Source organism: Eulemur rufifrons, chromosome 3, assembly GCF_041146395.1.
Source record: "Eulemur rufifrons isolate Redbay chromosome 3, OSU_ERuf_1, whole genome shotgun sequence".
Classification (NCBI taxonomy): Eukaryota; Metazoa; Chordata; class Mammalia; order Primates; family Lemuridae; genus Eulemur; species Eulemur rufifrons.
The window spans coordinates 16,475,369-16,493,691 of NC_090985.1; the positions used below are offsets into that span (position 1 = coordinate 16,475,369).

General features: G+C 34.3%; 1 protein-coding gene across 28 annotated transcripts in view; it reads left to right on the plus strand.

Annotated features, from left to right (window-relative positions):
• The window catches only part of MEF2A (myocyte enhancer factor 2A), a 130,014-nt gene that overhangs the window by 32,865 nt on the left and 78,826 nt on the right, over positions 1 to 18,323 (plus strand). The window lies entirely within an intron of this gene.

Here is an 18,323-nt window from a genome sequence, read left to right on the forward strand (position 1 = left end):
AGTCCATTGGGGGCATTATTGTAGATCAGTTAAGGAAATTTGTAAAAATTCAGTTGAAATGTGTAATATTACATAATGGCAGTTTCTTTTATATTTTGTCTGACACTGCTAAAGATAATCCCAGACTTTTTTGTAGTTCCCATGTCCGTGGTCTATATTAATTAACCTTTATTTAAAAAAAGAAGAAAAATATAGATAGTTCATATTTACTGTGATAATTAGAGGAAGAGAAGGTTGGAGGACAGGAGTTACATAAGCTGAGGAAAGATTGTTCAAGTGAAAGATGATCCATTTTGTGTTAATTTTTGTGTGTGTTGTGAGGTAAAGGTTGAGGTTCATTTCTTTGAATATTAATATAAAATTGGGCCGGGTGTGGTGGCTCATGCCTGTAATCCTTAGCACTTTGAGAGGCTAAGGTGGGAGGATCTCTTGAGGTCAGGAGTTCGGAGACCAGCCTGAGCAAGAGCAAGACCCCGTCTCTATTAAAAAAAAAAAAAAAAATAGAAAGAAATGATCTGGACAGCTAAAAATATATATAGAAAAAAAATTAGCTGGGCATGGTGGTGCATACCTGTGGTCCCAGCTACTTGGGAGGCTGAAGCAGAAGGATTGCTTGAGCCCAGGAGTTTGAGGTTGCTGTGAGCTAGGCTGATGCCATGGCACTCTAGCCCGGGCAACAGAGCGAGACTCTGTCTCAAAAAAAAAAAAAAAATCAAATCGTTCCAGCAGTTTTTTTGAAAAGATTGTATTTTCACCTGTTTGATTATTGTAGCACTTTTGTTGAAAATCAGTTGATCATTATGTGTGAGTCTATTTCTGGACTCTGTTCTGTTCTGTTGATCTATATAATCTATCCTTATGGCAGTTCTTCACTGTCTTGATTACTGAAGCTTTCTAGTAAATCTTAAAATCAGGCAATGTAAATCCTCCAACTTTTCTTTTTTTAATATTTCAAAGTTGTTTTGTTTATTTTAGGTCCTTTCCATTTCTATTTAGGTAGTTTACAATCAGCTTGTCAGTTTCTACAGAAAAGCCTAATGGGATTTTGATTATGAATGCTTTTATTGTAGAGATCAGTTTGGTGAGAATTGACCTCTTATGGATATTGAGTCTTCTAATGCATGGTATCTCTTTCCATTTAAGTCATGTTTATTTTTCCCAGCAGTGTCTTGTGGTTTTTGGTATAAAGTTTTTACACATATTTTGTTAAATTCATCTCTAATTATTTTATATTTTGTGTTATTATAAATGGTAACTTTAAAGAATGCCAGTTTCTAATTGTTGCTAGTATACAGAAATATAATTGATTTTTGTCTAAAACTTTGTAATTTGTGATTCTGCTAAATTCAGTATTAGTGGTAGTGGCCTTTTTGTAGATTGCTTCAAATATTCTGTGTAGTTCATCATTATGTCTATGAATAAAGACTTTTATTTCCTCCTTTTTATTTATATACCTTCCATTTTTTTGTTTGCTTTATTGCACAGGCTAGTAGCCCCAGTGCAGTGGTGGATAGAAGTGGATAGAGCTAACATCCTTGCCTTCTTCCTGATCTCAGGTGGAAAACATTCAGTCTTTTACCAGCTCTTGCTAAGAGTATTTTTCTTATGAATGAGTATTGAATTTTTGTCATGTTTTTTTCTGCATCTATTGATGTGATCATGTTTTCTTCCTTTTTTGTCAGTTCATATGGTCAGTTACATTGATTGATTTTTGAATATTGAACTAATCATTCATGCATTTTTAGGATAATCTCCACTTGGTCATGATGTGTTACACTTTTTATATATTGCTGGATTCACTGGCTAAAATTTTGTTAACTTTTTTTTTCATCTGTGTTCATAGAAGGCATTGGTTTATAGTTTTTTGTAATGTTTTATCTGGTTTTTGTGTCAGGATAATGCTGTGAGTTGGAAGGATTTCTTGTTCTGGAAAAGTTTGTATAGAATTGGTATTATTTCTTTTTTAGGTGTTTGGTAGAATTCACTAATGAAGACCTCTGGACCTGGAGTTTCTTTGTGAGAAGGTTTTATGAATTCAGGTTCTTTAATTGATATAACTCTGTTCAGATTTATATTAATTCTTGAATAAGCCTTATTTATCTTTCAGAGAATTTGTCCCTTTTATGTAAGGTGTCAAATTTATTGGTGTACACTTGTATATTATAATCCCTATTCTTTTAAGTTGATATTTGGGACCTTCCTTCTTTTTCTACCGGTGTATTTAATCTTTTAATTTTTCTCTGTCTGCCTTCTACAAAGTTTGCTGTGTATTTGTTTATATGGAGTTCAAAGATTTTTAAATTTCCATTCTTATTTTTTTCTTTGATCCACTTAATTTTCAAATATTTGGTTAATTTTCCAGGTGTCTTTCCCTTATAGGTTTCTAATTCTGTGGTGGTCCAAGAACATATTCATACTTTGTGTGATGTAAGTTCTTTTCAACTTACTGAGATATTGTAAGGCACTGAATATAGTCTGTGTTAGTGAATGTCGTGTGTGCACTTAATAAAAATGTATTGAGTGGCGTTTTCTAAAAATGTTATTATAATTAGGTCAAATTGGTTGATAGTGTTCTTTAAGACTTCTGTATCTCTTTTGATTTTTCTGTTTGTTACAGTCACTGTTGATAGAACTGTGGGTTTGTTTTCTTTTCACTACTTAGTTCATGTATTTTGAAGCTCTGTTATTAGGTGCAAGTATAATTAGGGTTTTTATGTCTTGATAAATTGAGTCCTTTATCATGAAATGTCCCTCTTTATCTCTGTAATATGTTGTAAAATACTTTCTGAAATAGCCTGCATAGTTTCTGACAGAAAGTCTGTTGTCTTACTTTTGTTCCCTGTTTGTAAGTTTTCTATTTTCTTTGGCTCTTAAGATATTTTCCTATTATTAGGTTTTAGTCATTTGATTATGATGTGCCTTATATGGTTTTCTTTGAGATAATCCTGCTTAGATTTTTTTTGAGTTCTTTTTTTAAACCAAATTTAGAAATGTTTTGGCTGCTGTTTCTTCAAATACCCCACTTACCCCAGGTTTTTGTTTTGTTTTTATTTCCCTGCAATTTCAGTTATACATTTGATATTGTCTTTCTTGGCACTGGTATTCCTCTTTTTCTTCTTTTTTTTCTACTTTATTGGATGGTTAATAGTACCATGTCTCCAAATTCACTGATCTTTTCTTCTGCAATGTATAATCTGTTTTTAATCTCATCCAGGATATTTTTAATTTCTGATAATTATTTTTCATCTCTGGAAGTTTTATTTCTTCTATTTTTGTTATGTTCTTTTCTTTATCTTCTCTAATATATTAATTTTATTTATAATCATTTTTAATGCCTTTGTTAATTCTGTTAACTTTATCATTTCTGCATCTCTTTATGTTGATTGACTTTTCTCCTTATTGTGGGCTACGTTTTCCTGCTGTTTTTCATTCCCTGCAATTTTTGTTTGGTTGTTGGACATTCTGGTTTGACAATGTTGGGTGAAGGATTTTTTTTATTTTTTATTTTTATATAGCATTGGACTTTGCTTTTGTACGTATGCATTACTTAGTATGAGCTGAATCCTTCTGATACTTTTTTGTTTAAGTTGTCATTGTTGGTTCAGAGCAGCCTTTATTGTGAGGTTAATTTAGTTGCCCATTAAGATTATATCTTTTTGAGGATTATACTCCATGCCCTACTGAGGATTATTCTTAATTCAAAATAATCCCAGTCAGTATTCCAAACATTTTGTTAGTTTGTCTGTTTTTATGTTGTATTTTAAAGGAAACTTTGTGGCCCAAGAATAGTTAAGTCGTCTTGGAAGGGAAGATCAAAGTGGAAAGACTTTCTCAATTCAAAAAGTTTTACTGTATTTATGAATTATAATGTAGAGAACTGAGATTGTTTCTAGTAATGATAATTCATCTTTATACAGGATTTAATTATCTGCAAAACATTATTTTCTAGAAATCATTATGATATCCTGAAAAGTATTTGAGTAGGCATAGGTATCTGCATTTTACAAATGAAGAAGTGTTATTTTGAGAGTGAGTTGATGATGGTAGGAGGAGTAGAATCTTATTTTCATTTCTGGACCTTGCCTTACTGTGTCCTTTATTTTTTGTGTGTGTCCCATGTGAAGACAGGATGTTGTTCTTTATGTATGTGTAATTTGGCAAGGAAAGAGCATGTATGGATGAGCTTAGTCTTAATAGGGGTAGTTTTCAAAGTCTCCTTTCTAATAATTTTAATAATATTGTGCTTATCTCTAAGGAGATCAAGGTGCCCTTAGTGATATCCTCAATTAAAATTTTGTGTAGGAGTTTTGAGCTATATTTTTGCTCTACTTTTTAGAAATGAATTGAGATAGTAAAACACGTGTCACTGAAAATCACACGACAATTCACTGGTATGTCTGGAAATAGAAATTTTATAGACTGGTCATTCTGGTAAGAATTTTGAAGTTACATCTTTTTAGTCAGTAGCTTGACCAATTTACCATGATTAATAATTTATATAGTTTTAAAATAATTGTAGGAAGCCCAATTAAAGAAAACTTTGAACTTCCTATATGGTTAAATGAAGGGAGTAATTATTGACATTACAAAAAATTACTTGCAGTTTCAGTCAAATTTAGTTAATTTCTCTACTGCATGATGCTTTAGTGACAGTATGTACGATCGACACATAATTATTTGTACTTTATCTATTATCTGTTGTGTAAAAATATGATATATATATTTCTTTACTGGGAATAAAGTCTAATAGGAATAGGCTATTAACATCTTACACCTAAGCTTCTTTAATTTTTTAGCATTCAGCCATAAATGTCTCTAACCTAAAAACACACAGTAGAAACATACAAACATATACAACCTGTTATTAATCGGAAATCCAAATTAAAATAGAAAGACACCATATTTTAAACCACTTTTTAGGTTTTTAGATGATTTATCATCTCTCCCCAACCTGTTTTTATTTTGGTATATTGACTTTTTTACCTAAAACATAAAGAATAAACACATTATATGAAGTCATATTTTGGTGGTTTGGTTTTAGGCAAAGGCACACATTTTCACAATTTCAGTTGTCCTAACTTTTCTAACAAGTAGCTAGTTTTCAGGTGTCATAGCCAGGCCACAGCTAGTTTTTGCAAAAATTAGAAAATAGGTTTTTCTCCTAATTTTAGGTAAATGCTGCCCTCTGCTAGGGTTCAGGGTTTAGAGAGTAAAGGAAAGGTTGGATTTCAGTCCCCTCTTGGCCCCACATCCATGTGCAGAGTGCCTCCACCATTGTTCATAGTGACCTTGAGTCCTGATGATTTCTTGCCTTTCTTTTAATAGATTTATAGCATTTGGATTGTTTTGAAGGCCAGAATATATGTCATGAGATCCATTAGAATCATTACTAACTAGAAAAGCAGCCCCCTTTCAAAGTACAGTTTATGTTTTCATTGTTGAATCATTTCTTTAAATACTGACTGATTTCTGTCATTGTGTTCATGCAACATATTATTATATTTTAAAAATGTGTAATTATACAACATGTACAGTTCAGCCTAAAATGGAATGTTTTAGTCATTTTCCATAAAATAATAGCTTATGGTAGTCTTAAATTAATTTAATATTTGAATTTTTGCCTGGATTTAATTGTAAACAGTAAAGAAAACATCCTAGTTTAGAGGGAACAAAGAAAAATTCTTATATTAAAAGTAACTAGAAGATAATTCTATAAGGGTAAACAACCTCTGATTGTGTTATAAATTACAGTACGATAATTTTCTTCAAGTTTGTCTGAGAGAGTCTACAGTATGAGTGTTATTTTTGTCTGTACATTTTATAAGAGAACATATGGCATCATTTTTGTATGTGGAATGTAGTTGCATCATTTTGTATTGAAATCAGGATTAAAATTACTTGGTATTTCTTAATTCTGATTTTCAAGGAGATCTTTTAACAAAGTGGACAGCCACTGGGGTTTCTTACTTGTTTAGATCATTTTTTTTCTGGTTCTAGTAAATAATATTTAGAGGACCTAGGGTATCATACTTAAATATAGGAAAAATTTTTAATTACTCTTATGTCACTGAAAGTTTTTAAAATCAAGAAATACATAGAACACTAGCGGTGAACAATCAAAGAATTTGTGAAAATTTCATTTACAATGGTATCAAAATAATGAAGCTCTGAGGAATAAATTTAACAAAAGAAATGAAGCACTTATGCACTGAAAACTATAAAACATCATTGAAAGAAATTAAAGGAAACCTAAATAAATGCAGAGACATACTGTTTCTGGGTTGGCAGACTTAATATTAGGATTGCAGTACTACCAAATTGATCAACATATTCAACACAATCCATATAAAAATTCCAGCTGGCTTTTTTTTCCTTCAGAAATTAACAAGCTGATCCTAAAATCTCTATGAAAATTTAAGATATCCAGAATAGCCAAAACCTTTAAAAAGAATAAAATTTGGAGGACTCCCACTTCCCAGTTTGAGAATTTACTACAAAGATAGAGTAACCAAGACAGTATGGTACTGGCATGAGGATAAACATAGATCAGTGGGATAGAATTAGGAGTCCCTAAATAAATAAACCAATACATTTATGGTCAGTTGATTGGTTTTTTTTTAGGGGGAGTGGACATGGGTGTCAAGACAGTTTGATGGAGGTATAATACCTTTTTAAACAAATGGTGCTGGGGCACATAAATATACATATGCAAAAGAAATTGGATAATTACCTCATACTGTATGCAAAAATTGGCTCAAAATGGACAAAAGATTCAAATGTAAGAGCTAAAAGTATGTAGGCTAAATCTTCATCACCTTGAATTTGGCAATGGTTTCTTAAATATGAAACCAAAAGCATAAGTAACCAAAGAAGAATTAGGTAAATTGGACTTTAGTAAAATTAAAAACTTTCATGCTTCTAGTGATACCATCAAGAAAATGAAAAAACAGTTTGATGAATGGGAGAAAATATTTGCAAATCATATATCCGGTAAGAATTTAATATCCAGAATATATGAAGAACTCTTACAATTCAACAGTGAATAGACAGTAACTCAGTTTAAAAAAGGATTTAAATAGACATTTCTCCAAAGAGGATATATAAAGGACCAATAGGCACATGGAAGGACTAGTCATCAGGAAAATGCAGATCAAAGCTATATTGAGATACCACTTTGCACCCACCATGATGGCTATAATAAAAAAGACAGAAAATAACAAGTGTTGGAGGGAATGTGGAGCATACTTCTGATCTAATTTATTATCAAACAAGGCTATTTTTGACAGTGAGAGGTTTCACAATAATTACACCTGCATAGTAGATATTAACTAGGATTTACCTGTCCCTGGTAAACCAGAATGTATATTTTTTCTGCTTCCTGGTATGTTGAAGCTATTTTTCCCTCATGGTAGAAATATAAGGTATATAAAATTCTTGTATCTTTCTTTATCAAGTGGAAAAAAGGAAAAGACCAAGAAAGCCATGTGATTGAAGGACATGGGAGAGAGGTATTTCTTACGGAAGTGAAGAATATAAATGTGTGTATAGTGTGGATATAATACAATCAAAACTTACTTGTATGATTTTGCCATTTCACTCTTACATATAGCCAATCAGTGTTTGAATAAGTTTAATATTATAATATAATAAAACAGTAGTTCTGGACTAAGGATGCATATCATCATGATCTGTAGAGCTTTTATAAATTACTCGTGTTTAGGCAATACTCTCAATTACGATGATAGTTTTATTGTGGGGCTAGGGTGAGTTCATGCATGCAGAGTGTATGTTTTAGTTTCTCAGGTGAATCCAGTATCCTTTTAAATTGAGAGAGAACTGCTGCATTAAATCAATGAGTTTTATTGATCTATTTATTGACCTATATAGTTAATATTGTTTTTATGCAAAAATAGTAAATAACAGCAGAAACTGAGAGAACCTCAGCCTAAACTATACACACCAAGCAGTCCCCCAGGGCTAGCTTTTTTGGTAATCCAGCAATTGTGATTCCTCTAATTCTGCAAGAATTAGGATTGAGAAGAATCTAATCCTTTCCTTCCCTTCCCCCTTCCCTTCCCCCTTCCCTTTCCCCTTCCTCTTCCCTTTCCCCTTCCCTTTCCCTTTCCTTTTCCCTTTCCCCTTTCTCTTTCCCTTTCCCTTCCCCTTCCTCTTCCCCTTTCCCTTTCCTTTTTCTTTCCCTTCTCCTTCCGTTTTTCCTTTCCCCTTCCGTTTTTCCTTTTCCCTTCCGTTTCCCTTTGCCTTTCCCCTTTCTCCTTCCCCTTCCCTTTCTTTTCCTTTCATCTTGAAGCAGAAGTAATAGTGGGAAGTAAGTAGAAGCTCAAGTTCCTTTGCAAATGCTTGAAACTACAGTATATCCTTGGAGTGCAGGGAAAGGTATCAGTGTTGATGTGAAGAGTAGGAGGGATGGGGAGATGGAGACCTTTGAGAAGTTAGGATTCTAAGTTAGCTGATTACTACTTGTGGCTTTTGTATTTTGATAGCCCACTGTAGCATCAGATAAATTGCTTTCTGATGTTGGAACTGGGGAGAATATAGTGCAATGCAATGACATTTTTTAACTGGTAGCTTTTGTTTGGCCAGTATTTACATAATTCCAGCGGTGATACTGTACTGTTATGGAAAAAGACTTGATTTTATAGCAAAAATTTTAATTCTGCCTCCTGACTTTGAATTCAGAGTACTGATCATTTTGGCTTTCAGTTGCTTCATTGATGAACTGGAGCAAATGCCATCTACCTGACAGGGTTTTTATGACTATTACCTGAGATAACATGTGTATCATATTAAGGTTTAACACAGTTACTGGCACATACAGGTATTTGATAAATGTTGTCTTCCCTTCTGCAGTTCAATGAAGAATAAGTTCTACCTCAAAAGGGTTGGTTCTTAAAGAGTTTTCACAGCCTAAGTATGTGAAATCTTTCTTATACTCTGACTTTTGCTTTCTTTTGTTAACTAAACAACTATTTATTGAGCATCTGTTTTGTGCTAGGCACTGTGGTAGCTGATGAAGTTATAGGGGCAAATACAATAGACTTGATCCTCTCCCTTGCTTAGCTTACAGTTTGGGAAGGGGGAAGAAAAATTAAATATTTAATTGTATAAGTAATTAATTACAGTTGTGGTAAATGCCATATAAGAGAAGTACAGTCTGTTCAGAAAGTGCATCAGAAGTCCTAACGTAGTTTGGATGTTAGGAACCATTTCCTTGAGGAAATAGTGGTAATACTGAGATATAAAGGATGGATGGGACTTCTTAGTAAGGGGGAATGCTTGGGATGAGACCTAGCAAGAGATAGCTGTGCTGACCGTAGTATGTGTGAAGGTCTTGAAGCAGAAAGGAGTTAGGAGATTTCTAAGTACAGAAAGGCCTGTGTCTGGAAGCTTACTGGGCAAGAGGAAGAGTGGCATGGAACTGAGGATGGTGGATATAGGAAGAACAAGATTAAGCAGGGCCTTCCAGGCTGTGTTAAAAACTTTGACTTCAAGATCACTGATAAATGCTCAAAGCTCACTGCAACCTTGAAGTCCTGGCTCAAGCAGTCCTCCCGCTTCAACCTCAGCCTCCCAAGTAGCTAGGACTACAAGTGCGCAGCACCATGCCTGGCTAACTTTTTTTTATTTTTGTAGAGATGGGGTCTTGTAATGTTGCCCAGGCTGGTCTCAAATTCTTGGCTTTAAGTGATCCTTCCGCCTCAGTCTCTCAAAATGCTGAGATTACAGGCATGAGCCACCGTGCCTGGCCAGAAAATGTTGAGTTTTGAGATACCTGTGGGAAACCTAGGTGTGGTTGGAAACAGACTGTGGTTGGAAATAGAGGGCCAGTTGGGCTAGTATTGTAGCTGTGGTGTTCTTGCAGTGTACAGTGGTGGTTGAGGCCTTTACAGTAGGCTGATAACCCAAGTTCCAAGTATTTGTTTTTTATGCACGTTATGACAATTTGAGTGCATGTGTTATGACTTTCATAGCATTTGTAAACTTACTTTAGTCACATTGTGACTTATTTTAGATCGTTACACAAGCTATCAAGAGTATTTTTTAAAAAAATGTAATGAGTGTTTTTATATTAAATAATAGTAACAATAGCCAACATTTTTTGAGCACTTGTGCAGGATACTAAACACTTTATATATATTATCTCTTTTAATCTTCATAAGTCCATGAACATTACTACTATTCCAATATTTTGAAGATTTGGCTTCTGAAGCTTAGAGAAGTTGTATAACTTCCTCAAGGCTACATACACAGTAAGTGGTGGAACTGAGGTGTGAATCCGGGGGGGATTGCTGCGGAACTCATCCTCTTAGCCACTACCATATGCCACTTCTCTGATATTTGAACCAACCAAATAGACAAAACTGAGCATGACTGAGAAACCATTTGTTACTGAACTTCTACAGAAGACCTGTGTATACTACGTGTTGTACTAGAGATGCTTTAATATACTTTCCCATTTACATTAACATTCACATGGCCTGTGAAGTATATGGTATTTGCTCCATTTTAAAAATGAAGAAATTGTGACTAAGAGATTAAGTGATTTGGTCATCAAGATCACTGATAGCTAGTTAGTTGAGCTAGGATTTAAACTTGACTCTTTTGACTCCAAGGCTAGTGTATTTTCTATTATACTACTTAAAAATAAAAACTGTGTTAACTACATAGTAAGAAATTTTCCCTTGGGGAACATGATTAGATTTAGTGGTTCGCTTATATCAAAATACAGTCTAGTTCTTAAAATTAAATTCTAAATCTTAATGTTAAATTATAGGTTGAATATAGAGTATAAACAGCTAAGAAAAGTGAAATACTTTGTAGCTTTTGTTTACCACAAGCTCAACCACTTGTCCTCGAGGCCGCATCAGAAGAACAAGAAAAAGTGCTTTGGGGAGAAGGAAAGAGACATTTTATTACTTTGCCATCAAAGGAGGAGGATGGACACTTCTGTCTGAAATGCCATCGTCCTAATAATAAGCAGAAATACAGAGCTTTTAAAGAATGGGTTCTCGGCTTCAGGCAATTACTGTTTCAACTACAGTTGATGATTCTGATCCAGCTCTGCTGAAGACAATCTTGTGACCTCTACCCAGGGTTTCCCTTTACCTAGTCAGGCTGAGCCATCACCTTTGGCACAAATAACAGAAGACTTACCCTGGCCCTCCCAGCCACTGGCCTGAGGCAGGGATGCAGGTCTTAGTTCTCAAAAAGGAGTGAATGATGTTTTAAAGAGACAGGAAATATTTTTGCCATTTTTTCAGGCCATTCCCTCTGTTACATATTCCCCACTCCCAATATTTCCCTTCCATATTTATGGGAGGAGGGATTGCTACTCTGTTACACTTTTACATGTATGCAAAGTAAAGACTTTTTTATTAAAAATTATTTTATAAGAGATAAAATGGAAAAATATTTTCTAGTAAATTCATGTCCATTTTATAATATCTCAATAAATTGCACAGGATTACAATATTGATGTCTTGACCAGTTTTTTGTAGTCAGTAGTTGTTACCATTGGTTTAGGACTGCGTCTTGATCTTAATCAATTCAATCTGTCCTTTACAATTTCTTCTTTCTGCTTTTTCCTTAGTTTTGGGAGGACAAATGAAAATTAAGGTAATATAATGCTGATTAAATATTGGTTTCTACTAGCACCAGAGTTCAAAACCTTTATCTTAACAGTATTTGCTACTGCCTACTAAAAATCAGTGAGAGGTAATTACACTTAGTACTATTAACAGTGTAGCTCCTCCTTCAGGATCTGGCTTTGGAATAAGTACTCTTTTTCAGTAAGCCTTTTGCAGAGAGACTCAGTCTGTGGCACATATTTAAAAAAAGAAAAAAATCACCTATCATCTGCCTTCACTTTTATGCCGTCAGCTGATGATGGGGAACATCATTTGGGTACCAGATGCCTGTAAAATAATGCTATACTCATTTTTCTTTTGGTTGATGGGTATGCCATTAAGAGCTGTGGCCATGGGGCTTCCTATTATAGTAAGAGGGAGCCTGTCTCACTTGCAGCAGAACCTTTCTGAAACAGATATTGATTTTGATTGGTTGGCTGATGTGAGAGAATTTTTAAGCAGTCTTGTTAGGGGACTTTTGATTTTATGAAGCTAAATCAACAGGGTTACTGTCCCACTGTCTCTTGTCTTATCTTTGTTAGTCATTTATTAATTTGTCTCCTTTTGCATATAATTATGATCTGTGTACATTACAAGAATTGATTTCTCTTCTTTGAATGTTAGCTTCTATCACTCAACACTGCTGTTGTTTAGCACTTTTTAACTGAGTACTTAATTCACACATCATCTTTCTTATAAAGACTGTGTTATATTGAGTACCTATAGGATACCAAAATTGTCACCTTTCTTTTTTTTGAGGCAGAGTCTCACTTTGTTGCCCAGGCTAGAGTGAGTGCCGTGGCGTCAGCTTAGCTCACAGCAACCTCAGACTCCTGGGCTTAAGCGATCCTACTGCCTCAGCCTCCCGAGTAGCTGGGACTACAGGCATGTGCCACTATGCCCGGCTAATTTTTCTATATATATTTTTAGTTGTCCATATAATTTCTTTCTATTTTTAGTAGAGACGGGGTCTCGCTCTTGCTCAGGCTGGTCTCGAACTCCTGACCTTGAGCGATCCACCCGCCTCGGCCTCCCAGAGTGCTAGGATTACAGGCGTGAGCCACCGTGCCCGGCCGTCACCTTTCTTTAAAACTGCACGAGAAGTTTCATTTGTGAGGCTATATATGTTTTGTTGTATGGTCTATATTTAATGAGGCATCTTTGCTTTCTATTTCTAGCCTTCTATATCATCTGGCATTTTGACTTAGATGATTTTAGTCTTACCAGCACTTTAGATATATTATTAGTACAGCTTTTTCATGGCTAGAATAAAAATTATAAAATAAAATGACAGATTAAAGAAAGAATATTTATAATTTGATATGCAAATGACCTACCTAAAACATTTTTGAATGACCTATAATTTCCTTATTCTATTGGGAACAGATTATAATGAGCTCTTAAATTACCTGCATGTATGTATCAGTTAGAATGCTTTCTACTGCAAATGACAGAGAGGCTAATTAAAACAGGAAGGATTTTATCATCTCATATAGTGAGTATAGTAGGGTGGTTTCAGGGTTGGTTAACTTGAGTGCCTCTTCCATCTTTTCTTTGCCATTTTCATGTTGTTCTACTTGTTACTCAAAGATCAGAACTAGTCCTTAAGGCTGCGTCAGAAGAATGAGAACAAGTGGTTTGAGGAGAAGGAAAGAGAAGTTTATTACTTTGCTGGCAAAGGGGGAAAATTGTAGACTCCTGTCTCAAAATCCAAAATTCCTGTACATAAACAGAAACACAGTTTTTAAAGGCAGGCCATTCAGCTTCAGGCAGTTGCTGTTCAACTACGTTTGATGATTCTCATTTGTCCCATCACTGGGGAAGACAATCTCCTAACCTTAGCCTACCACCTGGAGAGTTCCAGCTGAGCCTTCTCCTGTAGCACAAAGAATAAAGGACATTTCTCTGCCCCTCCCAGCCAGTGGCCTGAGGCAGAGATGCAGGTTTTAGTTCTCAAAAGAGGGTGGGGGATGTTTTAAAGGGACAGAAAATATTTTCGCCTTTCCCCCCCCACCCCCCCCAGGCTATTCCCTCTGTTACATATTCCTCACTGTCAGCATTATCCTTTCATATCTATGGGAGGACGTGTAACTACTGAGTTACATACTGTTTCATTTTAAATTTCTTTTGTTTAGTTTCCCTTCACTATTAGCATAGTCCCTAAGCAATATGAGGTTGACCTAGCCTGTGTTTATGCCTGTGGGGGAACAAAAGCAGTAATTAGTGTAGGCTTCTTTGCTCTGGATTACTTCTAAAGATTCTAGCTTATTTTCTGTTTTGTCTTTTATTTTCATAGTCAGAACCAAAGGAATATGAATTATTGTCTAAGTATCTAACAAAGTTTGTTTTTAAATTACATACATATATTTAATGAAGCAGACTTTAAAAAGCATGAGTGTTTCTCTCTGTAGTCAGAAGTCCCTCAGACAATAAAGAACCCTGTCAATAAATCCATTCCACTTACCATGCTGTCCCTTGAGTTGCAAAACATATTAATATCTGTTCAGCAGAGATTATAATCTTCAAATGATACTATATATTTCATTTTTAGAAGTGCTTTATAAATATTAGAATCATGGAATGTGAGAGCTGAAATACTGGCTAACATTTATAAAGCACTTTTGATGTGCTTGATACTCAGTTTTATACACATCAGTATATTTATTCTTCACTATACCCATATGATACATATGTTATTATTATGCTACAATTAGATATAGAGAAGTCAAATGGCATTTCCAAGGTCGCACAATAGCAAATCCAGAATAAAACTAATGATGGCTTCCGATCACATTTAAAATAAACCCCATGTCTCTTGGAATCTGACCCCTGTTTACCTCTCCAGTATAATTTTTTCTCATTTTCCTGCAAATGTCCTGTGCTCCAGCTTTTCCAGCTCCTTAAGGTTTTATGGAAATTCCATATGCCATTCTTTCATACTACTTTATCCCAATAAACATATTAAGCCTAAAATAAAAAAATAAAACACTTGTGCCTTTCTTTGTTACATTTGTAAATTATATTCCTGTCTGTCACTGAGTGTAACACTATATTAACATTTATTCACATGGCTCTCTTGAAGGTAGAAAGATTTTTTAAAAATTCATCTTTGTTTCTTTAGTATTTAGCGTAGTGTCTAATACTTCGTATTTGCTACTTATGTGTATATTGAACTGAACTTTGTGGCTTTAAGATTGTTACTTCTGAACTTCAGTTTCTTTTGTCTATAAAATGTGAAATTTAGACTAGAATCTGTTATTTTCCCTTTTAAAATTCAATATTTATGACTTTATTGGGTATATAAAAAAGAAAGCCATATCAAGCTTTAGGTTTTAAGATTGCTCTCATAATATTGTGTAGGAAATAGTAGACTTTACAGAAGTGAAATTCAGTTAAAAAATGAGGACAATTTCTATTTACTGATAATAAGTGAGAGGGGCAAAGTTGCAGAAAAGTAAATATAGTATGTTACTTTTGTGTAAAAGGAAGAATCAATAAAACACATATATCTCTTACTTTTGCAGAAAAGAAACACAGGAAGGATAAATCAGTAAACACTGAAGTTGGCTACCTATTAGAGGGAGGGAAGACAAAATGAACATTCTCAGGCTATACATTTTAGTATAGTTTTGACTTGGAGAAGTATGTTAATGTTCTCTACGTATTGAAAAAAAATAAGAAAAAGGATGAGGGGAAAAAATCCTAAAACAGTGCAAAAAGAAGTAAATTCAACTGTATCGTATTATGATTAAGAACAACCACTCTGAGGAGGGTAAGTTGTGGGGAGGAAAGGAACTGATCCAAGTAACTTTTGAACATAAATCTTTGACTGTATTTCCTTAGTCTGTGGGGGAAAAAACCCTGCAAGCAAATATAGAGCTTTTTAGAGATTTTACTTTTGTAATGGTATGAATGAGGTGATTCTGAAACTATTTTATGTGTATTGTAGTTAGTGCTTCTCAACCAGGGGCAGTTTTCATCCTGAGGGGACCTTTGGCAACATCTGGAGATATTTTTGATTGTCATGACTAGAGGAAGATGCCACTGTCATCTAGTGGACAGAGATCAGGTTATGCTACTAAATATCCTATAGGTACACAGGACCTGCCACCACCATCACACCACCTTCTACCTCCCCCACCCCCTAAACCAAGAATTATTATCCGGTCCAAAATGTCAGTAGTGCTACCATTGAGAAACTCTGAATCAAGGAAATGAAGAATGCATTGCTGTTGTTACAAGGTAGGTTTGTTACTGTGTAAGAAGGGAAATTCAAATATGGAATGAGGAAGGCAGAGTAGAACTTCGTGAGAATTGGAGATACCGGTATGAACATGTATTCGTATTATATTTGTATATTTCCTAGAAATGGCTTAGCAGCAATGGCACCACATTAGTAGTGGGCACACCTAGAACCACCCATATCTTGGTCTCTAAACATCATGGGTCCTGGAAAAGTATCGACTCAGCAGCACTCTTTGTTTTTTCTTCTTCTTTTCATTTGATAGATTATTTACAGCAAAAAAAAAAAAAAAAAAGTTAGAGTTTCTACTGTGCTTAAGGAAAAAATTTTAAAATAATATTACTAATTTTATCTATTTCACAGTTTGCCTTTTTATGAGGTATAACCTTAGAGATCAATTTGATATTCAGTTATTAGAATTAATCAGATAATAATTTCATTTGATTTTTTCTTCTTATTTTCATAGTTTATGCAAAAAGATATTAATATGTTTGAAAGGAAGTAAGTACGTGAAATAGCAGGCATACAGCAAATACTTATTTTTGTTTTTGGATCATAATATTAATAACATGTACCATGCTTGAAAATACACTTGTTAGTAGTAACACTGTGTTTTTGGACTACTTGTCTCCAAAATATTTGCAAACGTACAGTATTTTATTCTTATCTCATGTTGTACTTATAATACATATAATTTCAATTTTCCTGTTCTTTCACTAAGAAATTGTCAGATACCAAAGATTATGCAATTAGTTTAGTGACATATTTGGGGTTAGAATCCAGGTTTTCTCACTCAATTTGCAATAGACCTTCTCACTCAGATAATGCTTTGAAATTTCAATCAAGTTGTGAAGAAAGAGTAACTGGAAATTGCACAAGATGCTGAAGTAGAAGGAACATTTCAATAATGTTTAAAGTTCATTCTTGAATGTTTTCTGGTGTTAAGGATTTTTTTTCTTTTTTTTTTTTTTTTTTTTTTTGAGACAGAGTCTCACTCTGTTGCCCAGGCTAGAGTGAGTGCTGTGGCGTCAGCCTAGCTCACAGCAACCTCAAACTCCTGAGCTCAAGCGATCCTCCTGTCTCAGCCTCCCGAGTAGCTGGGACTACAGGCATGCGCCACCATGCCCGGCTAATTTTTTCTATATATATTTTTAGCTGTCCATATAATTTCTTTCTATTTTTAGTAGAGGTGGGGTCTCACTCTTGCTCAGGCTGGTCTCGAACTCCTGAGCTCAAAGGATCCGCCCACCTCGGCCTCCCAGAGTGCTAGGATTACAGGCGTGAGCCACCGCGCCCGGCCAAGGATTTTTTTTCTTAATTTTAAAAGCAGCTATCAATTTTTGTTTGTAAGAATTTTTTCTCTTATCAGAGCAATGATGTGTATTTTAGAAAAAATGAAAATGCTTTTGAAAACTGCCCGTAAGTTATTACTTTCAATAACATGAGTATATGCTGCTTGTCTTTTATCTGTGTGCACAATGTATATAGAATTTTTAAAAGCAAAACTAGAATTATATTTTTTCTGCCCACAATGATATATTGTGAACATTTGTTCTATAATGTTCAGCCGTTTTAATGGCTACAGTATTTTTTTTATATGGACAGGCCACCCCTGTATGTGTCCATATTAGTTCCCCTCCACATATTCACTATTTTGATTGTGTTGGGATGAACATCCATAAACATATATCCTTTGTTATTGTCTTACTTCCTTAGAATAAATTCTTGTATTACAGAATGGATTTTCAAGGAAAGCTGAAAGTTAGATTTCTTTTTGAAATGTTTAGTTTTTAAATGTTGGCCAAATTGTTTAAAAACCTTATGTCTACAGGATGATTTGGGGCCATTCATTTGCAACAACAGTAATAAATGTTTTTATTTCTTGGGGTTGACTTTATTTTCTTTTCATGTTGTTTAATACATTTGTTCCATTAATATTGTTTATGTGCCCAAGATTCCCGAATGCATATTTCTAGCCTTCAAGTATAAATCTTACGTCTGGCTTCCTTCCTGCTTGAAGTTTTCACTAGTCCATGACCGTCTCTAGTTTAATGTGTCCAAAACTGAATTCTTAAGTTCTTCTCCTTTAGAGAAGTAATGGATCATTAAAGATTTTCTCTTGATAGATACCTGTTTATTTTTTTAAGGGGTTAAGTTGTTAATTTTACATAGACATTTCTATGCCAAAGTTCATTTTAGTAGTTCTTAAAAAAATGTAATGTGTAATTGACTCACCAAAATCATCAAAATAGGGTGTTCTGAGAAACTTAGTGATTGGTGTTAATATGGGCCAAGTTTAAAAAGTAAAGTTTACCTTCTGTTTAAAGTCCATGTCCTTAAAATATTTATTTACTTAAGCAACAGATTCTTTTAAAACAATAAATTAAAAAAAAAACAAAAAAAAAAACGAAAAAGTGGACCATCTGTGACCAGTA